We start from the raw sequence: 17,374 nt of genomic DNA, 5'->3' as shown, positions 1-17,374 counted from the left end.
TTTTATTCTGGTTAATGGTTTGATCAATCTTGCATTCTTACATCTGGTAATCTGAGCAACTTTGTTGAAGATAATAATGTGTAATATAACAACCACTGTTAATTCCTATCATCTTGCTGGGAAACCTTGTGTCATTTTTATTGTTTTTGTGTTGTTTTTGTCTATGTTGTTGTTATTTTGTTATATTTTTCTATTCTCTTTAAAAGAAGGAAAGAAAAAAAAGTTGTTCTATGATGGTGGATTTTCAAATTTCTCTTTGCCATTTTTCCAGATTTACTTGAAATATTTTCTACTTATATTGTTAGAAGGATATAAGTTCATACTCTCTTTATTCTTGTTGTGATTTGCTTCTGATCATTATGTAAAGTCCCTTCTAAACCTTAACAATACTTTCTGATTTAAACTTTCTTTTATCTGAAATTAATATTGAAGCATCAGTTTTTCTTTTTCTGTCCTATGAACTATTTATTTCCCTGCAATAAAAAGGAAGGAAACTGTGATCCTCAGAACATGGATGATTCTCAAAAAACATTAAGCAGAGTGAAAGAAGCCAGACACAAACATTACATGAAATATAATTCCATTAAAAAAATGAGTAAAAAAATCTAATTTACAATGACAAAAAGCAGAACAGTGATTATTGGGGCCGAGTGGAATGGGGAACTTGACTGGAAAAGGAACAGGCAGCCGTGGATAGTAATGAGAATGTTCTGTGCCTTGATTGCAGGAGTAGTTACAGGTTGTATTTATTTGTCAAAACTCAATGAATGGCATGGTTAAAATGGATGTCCTTCACTGTATGTAAAATATGTTTCAGTAACAAAATACAGGATAGGTTCTTGCAACATGAGTCTATAGTGTTCTTTCTTAAATGTTAGTTTAGTAACACACAGATTTTTAGGTAAGTAAATATATTGTTGTTGTTGTTGTTATTATTTTGTGGTCCCAGGGATTTAATCCAGGGCCTTTGTGCTGGTGTACATCTCCAGCACTTTAAGTTTCTTTTTCTTTTTGAGACAGGGTTTCAATAAGTTACTAAGTTGCCCTTGCTGGACTTGAACTTGCAAGTCTCCTTCCTCAGACTTCCAGAATACTGGGATTTCTATTATCTTTCTGCTGGGCCTGGGGAGAAGTCAGTCAATCAGTCCAAACATGAACGTGTCTTATTTTTCCTTCTTTATTAGCTTTGAAGATAAATGTTTTAGTTTAGATATTGTGCATTTCCCCTAAAATGTGGCTAGTTATGGTTTTTAAAAATTAATCATGCTTAAGGTTTGCCATGATTCATAAACCTAATGACTTCTTTCTTCAGAAAGTCTAAGGAAGTTCTCAGTCATCACCTCTCTGGATAGTGTTTCTTCTTCATTCTTTCCAAATCTTCCTCTTTTGAATTTCTACTAGGCTTATGCTAGACTCTTATTTTTAACCTTCAAGTTTCTTAATATCCCTTTAATATTTTATATTTGCTATACCTTCCTTTGTGCTATATTTATGCTGAAATTATTTCCTGAAGTCTATCTTACATACATTTCTTAATTCTATTTCTACTGATTTGGGAGTTTTACTTTAATTAATGTGCCTCTTAGTGCTACATTTTCAATTTCATACTTTTCAAACATGTCTATTTGCTTTTCATATTGTCCAGCTCTTGCCTTTTGACTTCTGTTCCCACAGTCATTTGCACATTTCAGATGTGTTTATTTCTAAGTTTCTTTCATTTTTTTGCATTATTCCAGGTCATAGAGTTCTACTCTGTTGGTTGGGTCTACATCCTGTTTTTGTATGTGGTTTGTAATTCTTGATCACAAGCTCATTTGCAGTAAGGTTTGTTTACCATGTGACTCCAGAAGGGCTGAGCTATGGAAGTGGTTTTGAATTTGTCTCTGCCAAGTCCCAAAGAGTTCCAGCCTGATTGTTATACTAAACTGCAATGGCAGATTGTATGTCCAGAGAAAGCCACCATATTCCCCTCCCGAAGGCCTTGTCAAGAGGTAGAGTTTATTCCCTCTTCTCTTGATTATGTGCTGCCTGTGACTAACTTTGAACAATATTATGCCCCTGATAATATTATGTGACTTCCCCCATGGACCTCATGAGATGTCCAACCTTCACCCTCACCCCTTGGAACATCCCTTCTTGGAGCCCAGTCATCATGTTGAAAGATCGATTACTCTGAGCCCACCATGCTGTGATGAAGCCAACACTTCACGGTAGGGAAAGAAAGTCCCAGGGGAGGAGTGCCAGTGCAGTGAAACATGGGCATGGACGTTTCTTGGTCCTCTCAGTCTCTCTCAGTCCAGTTGAGCTGAGTGCGCAGTCATGAATGATCCCAGCCGCTAATACACAGAAGAACCAACCAGCCAAGCTTGGCCTGAATTCTTGACAGATCATGAGCAAATAATCTAACTCTACCATACAGCCAACTATTCATATAGCTGACACTTTCCATTCAAAGTGTAGGCCAACAACTAGCTATCTTATCTCTCCCTTAGCCTAGGGGGTGCAGCCTTTTAACTCCCCCTGTCACCGAGGCCTTCCCTGTCATGCCAGCTTACTTCAAAGACTGGAAATGCAACTTCACTCAGCAGGTCCCAGGCTAATCCTTGACCTCTCTGGCACAATTTTCTGTGACTGTCATACGGAAAAATAAATAATTGTGTCTTCTCTCATAACACCCCACCGCTCACAAACATAATATTTTCTAATGTTATGAAGTGAAGGTTTTGCTTTTTCATTCAAGGTAGCGTTACCCAACGTGGATCCCTCTGTTCCTATGTCACTGTTCACTGCATATCTGTATCTCAGTAAGACTGCAGCACACCCTCTTTTCACACACCTCTTTCCACATGCTGCCTTCATAGTTTTGTGTACAGTGTTCCCTTTGCATGAAAAGTCCAACCCTCTGGAGCTCACATCTCGATCTAACCTCCCTGGCAGGCCCAGCTAAAGTATTTCCTTTTCCATAAAGCCTTTTTGATAATTCAAGCTATTATCTATGTGTTTTAACTGTAACCATCTTTTCACATCTATAGTCTTGTGACTATAAAACATGTGGCTTAGAATAGAAGTTCAGAGGCGACAGCCCACAGGACGAGTCCAGCCTGCTGTCTGTCTTGAGGAATAAAGTTTTATTGGAAGACAGTCTTACTCACTCACTGATCTCGTCTATGGTCACTTTCCCACCAGAGGGGCAGAGCTGATTACTTGTGATGGAGACCATATGGCCTACACAGCCTAAAATATTTGGTATCTGGCCCTTAAACAGGAAAAGTTTACTGATCCTTGGTTTAGAGCTTGAGATTTGGACTTTGCAATCACTCCATAACTTTTACTAGCAGCATGATCCACAGCTTGCTGGGAAGGCCAACTGATAGAATACAAATGGACTATTTTGGAACCTTTAAAGCATGAATACAAAATATTACTGTTGCAGCTACTTCTGCCCCAACTTAAAGTACATTATGGTTTGTCTCTAACTGAAGAAGCAGTACTCAAAAAGAAATGGAAACAAATAAGAAGCATTGTAACAGGATGTTAGGTATTGCATGATTTTTACAACACTGTATAGATATGTGTGTGTACATGAGGTGTTCTGGACATGACTTCAGTAAGCAGACACCTAGCTTAAGCTTAGAGAGAAGAATGTCCCTTTGGCAACTGTCATGTGGACATTATTACCAACGAGTCGCCTTAGGGGAGTGTGTATTACAGTCTTTGTCTGCTTTGTGCAATGTGTCCAAATGAAAAAGAGACTGAGAAAATGAACAGGTTGACCTTACCATTTCTCTCATGAATGATCTCCCATCTTTTGTGTTTTTGCAGCTGCGGATTTAGGAAGATGCAATGTTAAAGATGGTTTATCATATAAATGAGAAGCCACTACTACAAAAATAACAACAGCAAAATGAGGCTGAGGACACACTGATAGTTTGGTGATGATGCCACCTGGAGCACTCTTTCTAACCAAATCCCCTAGGCCAGTGGCACTTTAAAAGAAGGAATGCATATCTCATCAGGAAATTTTGCCTCCTTATCCCTTCTGGGATGTTATTACATTTTCTTCTATGCCAGAGACCCCAGCAAGCTACAAATTGTTTTCTCTACTGTTTGTGCAGTGAAAATATCTGGCTGGGGGAGGGGATGTAAGGGGCGATCTGCAGCACTTCAGGGCCTTTTTAATTAGCCAGAAGCTGTCAGGGAACATGGACAGTGTCCTCTTTGTTAGGGCAACACAGTGTCTTTCAAGATGATATTTGTTTTTCAACTTGGTATATTTGCATACAACTGCTATGAGAAACACAGTTTACATGAGGCATAAGAATCTGGATAGAAGATGTTTGCTGTCACACAGAACAAGTTATGTTGCAGGCATCTGAAAAGCCAGAGCTGCAATGAGAGTGCTGCAGAAAGTTCACTCTAATGTTGAAATTTGCTGGTAAATGAGTTACATAGGCTTCAGGGAATCTGTAACACACATGGATACTTTGAATATGAACATGGAATGGAAATTATTCTCTTCTGACAGTGGAAGTAAATTTTATGACAGCAGATACTTAGTTGCCTTTTTATTTAGCTGCCTTTCTTAGGCATCTTCAATACAAAGCGCATTTATATTGCGGTAAAATGATATGAATTGTGAAAACTTTTCAATGCTGAGAAGTTCATTGACGGGCAACAACATTGGAGAGGTTGCAGTCTCCCAGCAACTTAGTGATGAGAATCATACTGTTCAAGGAATGTCAAACCGAATGATAGGGATTAACAGTGGTTGTTATATTACATATTGTTATCTTCAACAAAGTTGCTCAGATTACCAGATGTATAACAAGCACTATTAATCCTTATCATTCAGTTCAAAACCTCATATCATTTTTAATGTCCTTGCACTGTTTTGTTTGTATTTTGCTACTGTTCTTTTTTTCTACTATTTTCTTTAAAATAAAAAAATAACAAATGTCATTACCTAGGCTATGGCTACTCAACAGTATGCTGATACCCCAAGGAAACATTTCCTTTAAGGGGAGTGACTTGGGGCAGAACCAGTTGTTCAGATGTAGCCAGCATCACCATGCATTTAAAATGCCTTTCATTGTGTTTATTTTTAAATGAGATTTTATTATGTATAATGCCGAATTAACCAATAGGCAAATTGTATTAGTCTAAACACATCAAAAACCAGGGCCACCAAAACAAGAAACAATTGAGTTTATCTGTAGAATAGCATCCCATAATATTTCCAATGCTTTAGAGCCTTTAAAAGTCACAATCAGACCTGATTTCATGCCATGCATACTACTTGGCCTTGCTGAAGCAGTCAAAGAAAGAAAAGACACAACTCCTTCCCGTAAGGAGTCTGTGACCTACACAAGCATAAGACGCGCGCGTGCACACACGCACACACACACACACACACACACACACACGAAAACAATTAAGGATCTAACTAACCAGTATATAATTTAGTTATAATTGTGTTTGTTTGATGTGTTATTTGGTTTGACTATGTTGTTATATTTCATGTTGACAAAGTGCTTTATTTAATTGCTAAATACCAATTTGTTAGGAATGGGGGTAATTTTCAGTTGCTGATTGCCTGCCAGGAGAGATGACCAGTCACACTGCAGGGAGATGCTCAGGAGCATGTCTCCATGGGGGAAGCCCAACTGGCCAAAGGCCCACAGCCTAATAATGACTGTGAGAGCAAAGCTGCACAAGAAAACAACGAACTGGAACCTTCAAATAATGGGATTTTTCCCTTTGTGCATTTGTTTGATTAAAAAAAAGTAGGCAGTGCTAAGAAAGTTACCAAGAGGGTGGTATTTCTTTCCAGGAAGTTCCTGAGCATTGCTCTTGAGCAATTTATATTCAGAATTCTTTCCTAGCTCAACTCCATCTATAGCTCTGCTTAGCAAAAACTATTATTGCTAAAGATGACACAGGAAAGTCTCAACCTTCACATACTGGACAAGTGGACAGATTCATATACATTTTTTCACCATGAGAATTGAGGCAAAGCAATTGTCTACGAAACTCTGAGCTCATTTTGCCCAGAGAATTAGGTTTTATGGTATTGGGCAATGTACTCTATTACCTTCTATCTTCTGGAGATCTCTAAGGATGGTGACAGCTCTGAATAGGCTTATCAAAGAGTTCCATCCACAAAAGCATGCGTATGCCCACAGGTGTTTTTCCAGGGGTAAATGTTTGCCAACAGAAAGTCCCATGGAATTCAAATAACTCTAGGTCTCAATTGCTGGTCTAGAAAAGAATCATATCAAGGTGGGAAGAAACCGACTTTTGATGAGCACCTACTCTTGGTGCATTGTTTTATCTATATTACTCACATAAGCTCTTTGAGGTATTGATACTCTTATAATTTCCATTAGTCAGAGAAGAATGCTGCAGCTCTATTTTTGCCACAGTATTGAATCTGAGTCTGAATATGAAGGAACAAGCCCAATCAAATTTGAAGAATATTCTGCAAAACAGCTTTTCCAAACAGCAGTTAAAGGCAACTCTTCAGGGCCCAATGTGTAACTTGGAGGTAGAGTGCTGTTCAGCCAGGCCCTAGATTCAACCCCAGCACTCAAAGGAGAAGCAAACAAACGTGACTCTGCAAAGCCATTGTCACAACACAGGACAGCTACTCTACACTGAAACAGATAAAAGCTTAAGGTTGAATCAAAAGCTATACATGATCTTTGTTAGATCTTCATTGAAAAAATAATAAAGAACATTACTGTTACATGAGAAAGCCTTAAAGTATGAATTTAAATATAACAATGATGTGAGATTATACAAGGGATTTTTTTCCCACTTGGCAGTACTGGGGATTGAACCTAGGCCCTCCTGCACTGAGCTACACCCCAACCCTATGGGAATATTCTTGATGTGAGAAGAGACTTGCTAAAGAATTTAGAAAGATGTTTCTTAATGTTTTCAGCTTACTCTCAGATGTTGTAGGTGTGTGTGTGTGTGTGTCTGTATGATGAATTCGGAGAAATATTTTATGTTTGTGTTTCAATTCTTCTACATATTGTTCATACTACCACAGTGTGCCTCCCCTTAATTTGGGGGAGGGAGAAAGATGATTGCTAATAGCTAGGGTCAGCTTGGGTTTTAGCCTTAAAATAAAATAAACAAAGATGGTTTCTAGGACATCCATTCTGAAGTGCAGAGCTAAAAGAAAGCTTTGAAGACTCAGGGAGTATTGTATTTGACAGCACATCTTCGCTTTCACGCAAGATGAGCTCTTGGCTAAGTGTCCTTATTTTGCTATTCCTAAGCCATAAAGAAAACACTAGAGATGCCCCCTAAAGAACACCAGCGTGCCAATTGTGAGCATGGCCAGTGGGTGCATGAAGTCTCTGGCACTGGTACCCACGGAAATGCCATCTGAAATGCATCATTTTGCTAAGTGCCCTGCTCAATGCCAACATTGATTTGTCTCCTGAATAGGCATGCTTCCTGGAAGTTACCCTTCGGCTGACCCCATGGCGCAGCACACACTACATGGTTAGTGACATCACCGCCATTCCCTGGTGCAGACAAGAGACCCTTGAGAAGAGGAGGAAGTTTATCACCGAAGGGGACTGCAGAGTGTTTATTTTATGTCTCTCATCAGAGGCTCAATGCCAGACACACACATCTCAGGGCCCACGGCACTGAGCACACAGATGTATACGCACTCTGCACCAAGAGTGTGGCGAATTCAAGTGGAATGCGGGGCTAGGCAGAGAGTGGAAAATCAAAGGGATGCATACCACCAGAACTGTAATTTGTTGCAAGAAAAATTTCAGGTTTCATGCAAAGGAGGATATTGGCAAGATTAGAACTACTGGGGCTGAAGATTCCTAAAGAATGCTGTGAAATTGCCTGCTAAAATATGATGGAGCCTCTTCTCTCTGAGAAGGACTGAATTAGTACCCTCTTGCCTAAAAACAGAAAGTTAATTCAGAGATCTACTTTGTGTAGTAGCCAGGACTGTGTGGCTGTTGCATATCATTAAAAAAATAGAGCAATTTTACAAATAAAACACTTTACTATATTTACTTTCTCTGGTTCCTTTCTGGACCAGGCAAGTAAAATTTTGAGTTTTGAGTTTGTTGAAAATAAGAAGGAAAAGAAAGGAGAAGAGTAATAAAGAAGGAAAAAGCCTGTTTGGGAAATATGAGCACCTTGACTGTTTAAAAGCATATCAGCTAAGTCATTCATTAGTAATTCAATTACTATTCTCTCCATAGCAAAACCTTTTGTAATATTTTATGTAATCTCAGGCCAAGAAAAAGATAGCATGTGTGTGTGCGTGTGTGTGTGTGTGCGCGTGCGTGTGTGTTTAGCAGCAGAAAATGGATAAAAATAGAATAAAGGATGTTTTTGGATTCAGTGGGTAAATATTTTTTCTAAAGCATAGAGTGTTTTACTGGAATATGGAATATGATGTTAGGGCTGGAGGAGAAATAACAATTATAGACTTTGCATGTTCTTTAGAATTACTTATTACTATTATTATTTTTTAAAATTCTGCTTACTAAAATTCATTTGAGGCAACTCATATTTATTCAGTAAACATGACTAAATGCCTCATATACATTTTCCAGGTGTCTGAAGTTATTGAGAGCATGTACAGATTACAATATCCATCTGAGGTCATGGTGCATGTACAGTGAATGTTACTACTGGTAGGAGACAGTTCTCAATGGATCGTTTATGTTTCATCATGTCTTGAACAGAAGCACAGAATGTCTTTATCCTGCATTATCAAAGATTCTTATATAGCTGCTAGCCTCAAGAGCAATGGGCCAGCTTTCCCACGGCTCAGTGTAAGAGTTGAGTTCCATAACCTCAGGATATTCCTCTTAAACACAAACCATAGTGGATTGTCTTTTTTCTTGTGAGATCTAGGGGTTGGGACATGCTGAAAATGCTGATTCATAACCTCTGAAAAGTTTCTCTAATAAACAGTCCTCTGACTGTAAGTAATACACAGTTCCGCATCTCTGGCCTGGAGGGGTCTCATGTTTTTAAGCAGTAGTCCTAAAAATGTGTAGGTTATTTCCTAGTTTGCATGGAGGATAAACTTTCAGGCCCTTCGTGAATTCCTTTGGATATTTGCATTTTGTTTTATTATTTATGAATTGCTTGGAGTATTTGCATTTTATTCAAATACTTGAGCCAAACAAATACTTTCTAAAAATACAAGGTTCACTATGTTACCTAAGTTTTTAAAGTTTAAACTTGAGAGGGGCAAAGGATGATTTAAAAAAAAAGAAAGAGGTAAAAACATACCTGTGTTGATAATACAGAGAGTCTAGTTTACAGGGAAAGAGATGATTTACTATTTTTCAGCTAAAGTGTCAAAATTTTATTACAGTTCAAGAATAGAGACAGATGTGACTAACTCTTTTGAAATGTAAGCTGATAAAAGTAGAAGGAACTAGACATTTTTCTGATATTCAGATCATGCAGTGCTTGTGCTAAATATTGCTGAATTCACCACTTGGAAGGGAAAATTAATCTTAGAACATGACATTATTTAGAATGTAACTTCTTACTTTTCTTAATTATGAGGCATTGATAAAATTGCAAACTTGGTTATTCAAATGTTTGATGCTTTTGAAAATCTAGATAGCTTAATATATTAGACAAAAACAGATTTTTAACATTCTATTTATTATTTAATTTGAATAAAAATAAAGATGAAGTGTAACAAACTGAAAAAATCACAGCACAAGTCATTTTTAACTAGAATAAATATCAGATAAACACAATGCACTAGGACTGATTAAGAATACTATATAGTGATTTTTTAAAATCATGCTGGAAAAATAGCAGCTATCACTTGGAAGAAAAACATCACTGATTTCTCAATCAGCTGAAAACACACACAGGGATAATTACAGGCCACTCTTGTCATTAAACATGGACTGAAAAATTCATGTAAATCAAGTAATCACCCTGCTGATTAGAAATAAAAAAGACAAAGATGATCTCATATATGCCTTACAGAGAATTATTAGATGATCTGATGAAGGAATTCATAATACATGCAAAATTCTTTATGCAAAATCTTTGAGTGACATCCATAATGCAAGGACAATCTGACTTTCAATTTTATAAGTTTATGGTTGATAACACCTTGTCACCTGGGATTCTTAGTTATCTTTTCAGAATTGAATGAATCAAATCAACTTAATCAGCATTTACTGAACATATAAGGAACTATATTTCCTCATTGGATACACAGAAAGGTGAAGAAGACAAAGAGGAAAATAAAAAGTCAGGAAGCTTGCAATCTATTTAAGAAGACCAAAATAGAAGGCAAATAAAGGTGTAGATAATAGGTCCAGTTAGTACTAGAAGAAATGCCGGAAGATAGAATATGACTCCATGTCAGAAGAATTTTGCAAGTATCAACTGTTGGAAATCGGGGAGAAGAAACTACTCTAGAAAAGGTAGATTGAAAAAGCAAGGACCAAATGGGATTTGATCTGGGCTTGAAAGACTGTGATATCTAGTTGAATCAAGAGTGCAAAGTAAGACAGAGTTGGACAAACTATTGCTTATAGATCAAATTGGGCTTCCAGATGGTTTTTATGCACTTGAAGAATCAAGAATATATAATATGTCCTTAGAGACTGGGCCTGCAGACACCCGGTGGGTTAGTAAATGCAGGAGTGAGCTTGGTATCTGACCTCATTTTATATCTATCTTCTTTCTACTTAAAGCTTTGGGTTAGACCCTGTTCATCTCTTCACAGTAGGCATATTAAGGGAAGTCTCTACAAACTAGTGACACAAGTTTCATTGCCCCTAAATGTACCCAACCTATCTCACCCACCTTCAAGACTTGACACCAATATAAACGTCATTAAGACATTTTCGAGATTTGCAGGGATACTCAGTTGCCAGCTTTTATAACTGGAGGGTTCCAGAATCCCTGGAGCAAAGCCATAAATTCTCCAGTCATTGCCCTAAACCTGTAGTCACCTTGGATTTCAAGCAAAACAGTCTTGCAGGCCACCCCGTGATGAGATGCAGACCATCTCCTTAAGCAGGAACAATCATTATCTTTTGGGAATGGTTTTGTCTTCGTTACTTTTCTCTCATTGCTGAGACAAAATACTTGATACTCCAATTTAAAGAAGGAAAGGTTTATTTAGCTCACAGTCTGTAGAGGTTTCAGTCTGTAATCAGCTGGTTCCAAGGCAGAGTGGCATGGCACAGGGGCAACAGTTCATGGCTGCAGAAGACAGCAAAAGCAATAAGAGCAAAAGGGGAGGGAGCAATCCTCTTTCCCTCTCTTATGTTGTATGCCCTATCTGCCCACACCATCCTGGAAACCTCCTCTTCCACAAGCTCAGTATGTTTACAAAGTGAGGACACTGGCCCCCTGCTGATTGACTTAGTTAAGCTTCTAAACTTCTCAAGTTGACACAATGTATCAACCATAACAGGTTGCCCCCTGAGGCTGTAAAAACCTCCTTAGTGCAACCTTGACACAAGGATCCACCAGACCAAACCATGGCTAGAATTACCTACCCTACCAGCTATGCAGAACCTGGGCCCTCACCTTTGTTCTTTTCTACAAAATGTCAATGTTTCTGTGACTCTTGAAGACAGATCTTGAACACATCTTTTTGTGCCTTTCTCAGCATGGAGATACAAATTAAAGCTCTCTCCCACCCTTCCCCACTGCTTGGCATTATGGAATGGATGGTCAAGCCTGGTCTTTTGGGATCACCAGAGTTGAGAATTTTGTCCTCAAACTCCAATCAGACATAAGTACAGGATGTGTTTGTAAATGGTTGAAAGTAATCAGAAGAATAACACTTCATAAGACTGACAGGTATATGAAATGCACATTTTAGTGTCCATAAATTAAGTTTTATTGGGACACAGCCATTACCCATTTGTTTATCTCTGTGGCGGCTTTCAGACCGTAATGACAGAGTTGAGCAGTTGTGACAGAGACCAAATGGCTCACAAAGCCTAATATTTACTATCTAACTCTTTACTAAAAACTTTACCAACCCCTTGTGCTGCCAGGGAATAATAGGCAATAGCGGCAGGAGGGAGTTTGGTAGGCCTAGAATTACACCGAGCTTTGGGGACAAAGGAAGCCACTGAAAGTTCAGGATGGAGGAGGAAGCCAGTTTACAATAACAATCCCTGTGCTTGGGGGCTTCTCTAAGAGGTTTTCAAGTGATTCTACCTTGGACCTTTCTTCTTTGGATTGCGTGTTGTTCTTTGATCTTTCCTAGAGCAGCTCGGACATATATAAAACCTGAGAGTTGGAGGAGATTCTCTGGAAGATGTTGGAAGTGACATGAAGAATTATTCAAAATCTTCATTCTCTCCATAGAGTCCGAGGTCCAGACCATTTGTGAAAAAATAACTCAGGCAAAACAAACTGCAGAAAGAGCCCAACTGCTGACCCCCTCCTCTTCCCTGGTGCGTGTTTCCATCAGATACAACACGGATGCTTCTCAGATTCCACACTTCCCCTCTAAGATTTTCAGGGAAGCAGGTAAGAGGATGCCGACCTCACTAAGAGGAGAAATCTAAGACGAATGTAGAGAAACACACATGGGAAGAACCTCATAATAAAAAGAAAATAAACTCTGGGAAACGTGGTTAAGAAAAATCAGACTCAATTAATAATGGAGCCTTCAAGAGCCTTGGAGAAATCCAATACAAACCAAATTCAAGCTACACACCAGTGCCTCCAGACATATTTACTTTCAATTGATTATGTTTAAAAAGAATCTTAGGTGGAATTTTGTAAGAAAAACAAGTCTGGTTAAAAGCTATACTGTTCTATGTAATGAAAATTGGGTAAGAACATTAATTATAGTTTTTTTTTCTTTTAATAGAAAACAGACATTATTTTTTATTGATGCATTTGAAATTTTTTTTATTTGGGAAAAGATGGGAATTTCTAAAAAGAAGGGTAGACCGAGATGGAGTTAAGGTAGAATGTCACTGATTGGGAAATATATATAATATTTAAAATATGCAATTTTAAATCATGCATGACTTGTCTTGGAGTTTGTCCCAGATAAGGATCAGCAGAGTCAGGGATAATGATGAATTCTGGAGTAGAATTCTGTAAAGATTTGAAATAGTAGTAAGCTCAAGTCTTGGGAATGCAGACTGGATGATAATTTGGAATGATCTGCTATTGAAAGTGAGAGGAGTAAAGCCACTGACCTCATTTGTCAGTGTATTACCATAAATATACACTTAAAAGTGCACAGCCACAGAAGTGCCTGGACACAGATAAAGATGCAGACACACATACGGCTGTGGACAGACAGACACCTGCTTTAGGATAAGGAAAATCTCCTAGGTCAAAATTGTAACAGTGCAATGGTTTCCAGCAAGAAAAAAAAAAAGTCATTTCCTATTCTGGCTCAGAATGTGAAACAATGACTTTCCCATAACATTTTCTAATGGATCTTCCAGTCACAGTCTCCTATGGAAGCATAATTTATGTAGTGGATGACAAAAAGAGTTTTATGATCTCTGGAATTCATTTAAAATCTTTTGATGGGAGAAATTGAGATCCAATTAAAACCTTAATAAATGACTCTGTGTTGAATATAAATATATTAAATTAATATGTGTGCAGGATGAAATTGAAAAAGCTAAGGGAGCCTGCATTTTAATTTTATTTCTACCAGGGAAAACTATGTTACAACTCTGAGACTTGCTTGCTAATAGCACTGTTTACAGTGAAGCAAAAATGGATTAAGTAGCAAAATACTGTGATGTGTCAGCCTTAAGGCACGTTGAGGTCCCACTGATGAAAGACCTGAAGGAGAGGAAAGATGGACGCACTGAAGCCAGCAGGAGCCCTAGGGAGGCAGCTGTCCTGATAGGACTTGTTCCCAAGGATCACACCATGGAGGGAAGCAAGGACAGAGAGGCTACTATGAGGCAGACCCCATGCCAAACTGACCAGCTGGGCGTTTCTTATTCAAGTTGACACCACAGTTAAGTGTCACAGTAACATAGAACAAGCAATGAGAGAGCCTCTGGTGGAAGGTAATTGTTATGGGCAGACAGTGGTAACAGTTGGTGGGAGACACAGATGGAGGGCACAGTGTCTTTGTTAAAGTATCACCCAGCAACCAGAGGTTAAAAATTACAAAATGAGTATATTCACTTCAGATGGGGGGGGTGTGACCAGGAAATATGCTGCATGTTTAATTAAAAATATTTATTACAGTAAAAGACACCAATCCTCTTCAAAATTTCCCCTCACTTCACACACATTTATCCCATCAGGCTTGCCACGTTCTGAAGCAGTACTGGAAATCCTCTTTTTGATTAAAAAAAAAAATACGATAATGCTGCTGCCGATGCCATCTGATAGAAAGGCTGGCTTGTAAAAGCATCATGATGTCCTCATTCACCTTATTCATGGAATCTGGCACTGAGGGACTTTTGGCTCTTCCTCCAAGTAAAAATGACCATGAACAGTAAATACATTGAAAAAATTCAGAACACTGAGGCAGCCAAGACAGTATAACTTAAGTTGCTCAGAAAAGAGACTTTCCAGAACTGCTTCAGAAAGCAGCAAGATCAATGGGATAAATATGTCCAAAAAGAGAGGGGAGGGGTCCTCAGAGGGGAATTAATGGCGATATATCTCTTATTATTAAGAGAAAACTTTTTTTAAAGTAAGCATTCACTGTACTTTTGATTATACCACATCAAATATGTATATCCTTCACACGCTTACATACTTACTCTAGGTTTTGAGCCCTTATATACTTACTATAAGTTCCTTATGATCACACAAGACAATACACTAAATTCCAATGGTGCCAAGTGGCAGAGATTGGGCTCTTGACGTACTTGCCAACTGGGTACAGCAGTTAAGATGGCAGACCCAGAAATCTTTGGGTTCAAACCCCTGTTCCCACCTCACCAAATGGGGATGATATATGCACTCATAGATAGTGGAGAATCAAATAGGATATTGCACCTAATTGCAAGGTGCATCCATTTTATCATTATTTTTGCAAACAAAACCTCTTGGTTTTAAGTTACATTACTTAAGGGTTGGAAAATTATGCTACACCTATGGGCTAGACTAAGTTATTCCTGTAGGTTGGCCTGTTTTAAAACAACAACAACAAAAATCCTGACTACATGCTCCTGCCCTCCTACCTCCTGCAAATCTTCCGCACCTTCCTTTCTTGGTATATTCACAACCTGCTTTTATGTCTATCCAAAAAAATTTTTTGTGTAGTCCATCCGAAATAATTGTCAATAGTATTTTGTAAAAATTTCTGTCCAGATTTATTCTAGAATTTATTGAGTTTGTTTTTAGATCGTTATAAATATGCCCCTGTTCCTGGGTGTACTGGGGCATGACTTGTGGGTGTTAATAAGAAAAACAGTGTTTTGGGAAGTGTGTTCATGGTGAATGGGAGTTTAATTGAGAAAGCTGTGCCAAAGTAGACAGATGGAGTTAGCAAAGCCCTCATCTTGACATAATCAAGGCTCGAACTGCTAGATGTTGACTGCATCGGTGTTGGTCCTACAGAGACACCCGAAGGTGACAGCAGTGATCCTAAGCATCTTCTCCCACAAGCTGTCTTCAGGACAAGGTTTTCTTCTTTCGATTATGCGGTGCCGTTCAGAAATGCTCACAGCACCAGGAATTGAGGTGAGTGCTTCGGAGCAGTATCTCCCTTCATTCGCTTGAGGATCTATATCGTCAACCATCCTAAGGGTTAAAGAGAAAAATTAAGAAACTTGGTCAACATCACCCAGCAAGGAGGGCCCGCACCTGTTTCCTGGTGTTTGCTGTGCTCCTTCCCAGAGGGGCGGACCTCCTACAGACGCAGTGATGTGCTGTCTCCACCCATGGTCCTCCTTCCTTGGTGCTTTGCTTCTTCCCCTTTGGTTAAGAACCTCACCCTTTATGTTGGCATGCGTTTGTCCTCTTTCCCACCTAACGGCAAGCTCACCTATTAGAGGCAGGAGAGTCGTTCTTTTTTCTGCAGCAGAGGCGATTGAATCCAGGGCCTTTGTGCTGACCTACATCCCCATCCTTCCTCCCCTTCTACCCTTTCCTCCTCCTCCTGCTCCTCTTTCTCCTGTTCCTGTCTCTTTCTTTGTCTTTCCTTTTCTCTCTCTCTCTTTCTTTCTTCCCTATTTCTTTCTTTGCTTCACTCTTCTCTCTCTTTCTTAGATTGGGTCTAAGTCCCTAACAGGCTCAGACTTGCAACCTTCCCACCTCAGTCTCCCTGAGGACTGGGATTACAACCCTGCATGCCAGTGTCCCACTGAAATTTATTCTTTTATCCCTCACAGATCTTACAGTACCTTAATATTTTTCCTCAAGCTAGTTATAGTTTTTAAAAAATTGCTCCTCCATTTAGTAGTAGCTCAGTAAAAGCCTGATCACTGAATGAATGAAATAACTTGAGTTGTCGAGGTCTGCTAAAGCCCTTGAGCTATAGCATAAGTTTAAAGTGTGCAGTCCTGATCAGGGTCATCTTACTGGAATTACTGTATGCCTGATCGTAAGGTGAGGGAGGAGCAGAGGTGCAAGAGTGTGTTTTCTAGGGAGACTGAAAAGAGGGCTTCTGCAAGTCTGGTCAGCCTTGACCAGACTCCGCCTCCCCAACCTGCTTTCGGTGGCTCCTCGGATTCTGAATGATCTCTAGGAAACACCAAGTTCCTTGCCCTTCTGCTTTCTGCCTTGTGGTATGCGAAGCCGACAGTGCTGTTCCTGACTCCACGCAGGCAGACTAGGCGAGGGAACTAAAACAACATGTGCAAATATACGTTGTCGCTATAGACTGTGTATTTATAAATGCACACTTTTTCATAAACACACTTGCAACAGGAAAGAGCAGTTACATACATAGCGCACATGCGCATGTATCTATGTGTGTATACAGAATATCTATGTATACACACAGCAGGTTTTCAGTGTAAGGACCGCAGATTCTTTTGTTGACAGATACTTGCTCTCCCTAATTAGTGGCAAATCAATTTTCTTAGATAAACCGGTCCCTGAATTTTCCCGAGGAAGAGTCAGTCCTCCAACAGCCAGGGGAAAACTTCCGGGCTACTTTCGAGGAACCCTTTGCTACGCCTGAAGCCTGCAGAGGGGAGATGCCAAACCCATTTAACTTTCTAAAATGTGTGAAAAGGGTGCGAGGAGTTCTCTGAGGTCTTCGAGGCCGCTTGCTCTGCGCTTTCAGACCCACATCCCTGCCTGCTGCAAAGAGGACCGCCAAGAGGACTTTGTGCCCTCCGAGCCACAGGACCTGCAGGGAAAGCCAAAAAGAAAGAAGTAGGCGGCCAGGGGCTGCGGGCGCAGGGCCGGCACGTGACCCGGGGGCGGG

General features: G+C 39.4%; 1 pseudogene; it reads right to left on the bottom strand.

Moving 5' to 3' along the window:
- The window catches only part of LOC102023374, a 29,753-nt pseudogene extending 12,864 nt beyond the window's left edge, over positions 1–16,889 (bottom strand).
- Between the last annotated feature and the right edge of the window lie 485 nt (positions 16,890–17,374).

This window comes from Chinchilla lanigera, unplaced genomic scaffold (assembly GCF_000276665.1).
Source record: "Chinchilla lanigera isolate Chin_1 unplaced genomic scaffold, ChiLan1.0 scaffold00022, whole genome shotgun sequence".
In the NCBI taxonomy this organism is placed as follows: Eukaryota; Metazoa; Chordata; class Mammalia; order Rodentia; family Chinchillidae; genus Chinchilla; species Chinchilla lanigera.
Note: the sequence above shows the minus strand (reverse complement) of the source record. Positions and strands in the feature narration are given on the sequence as shown.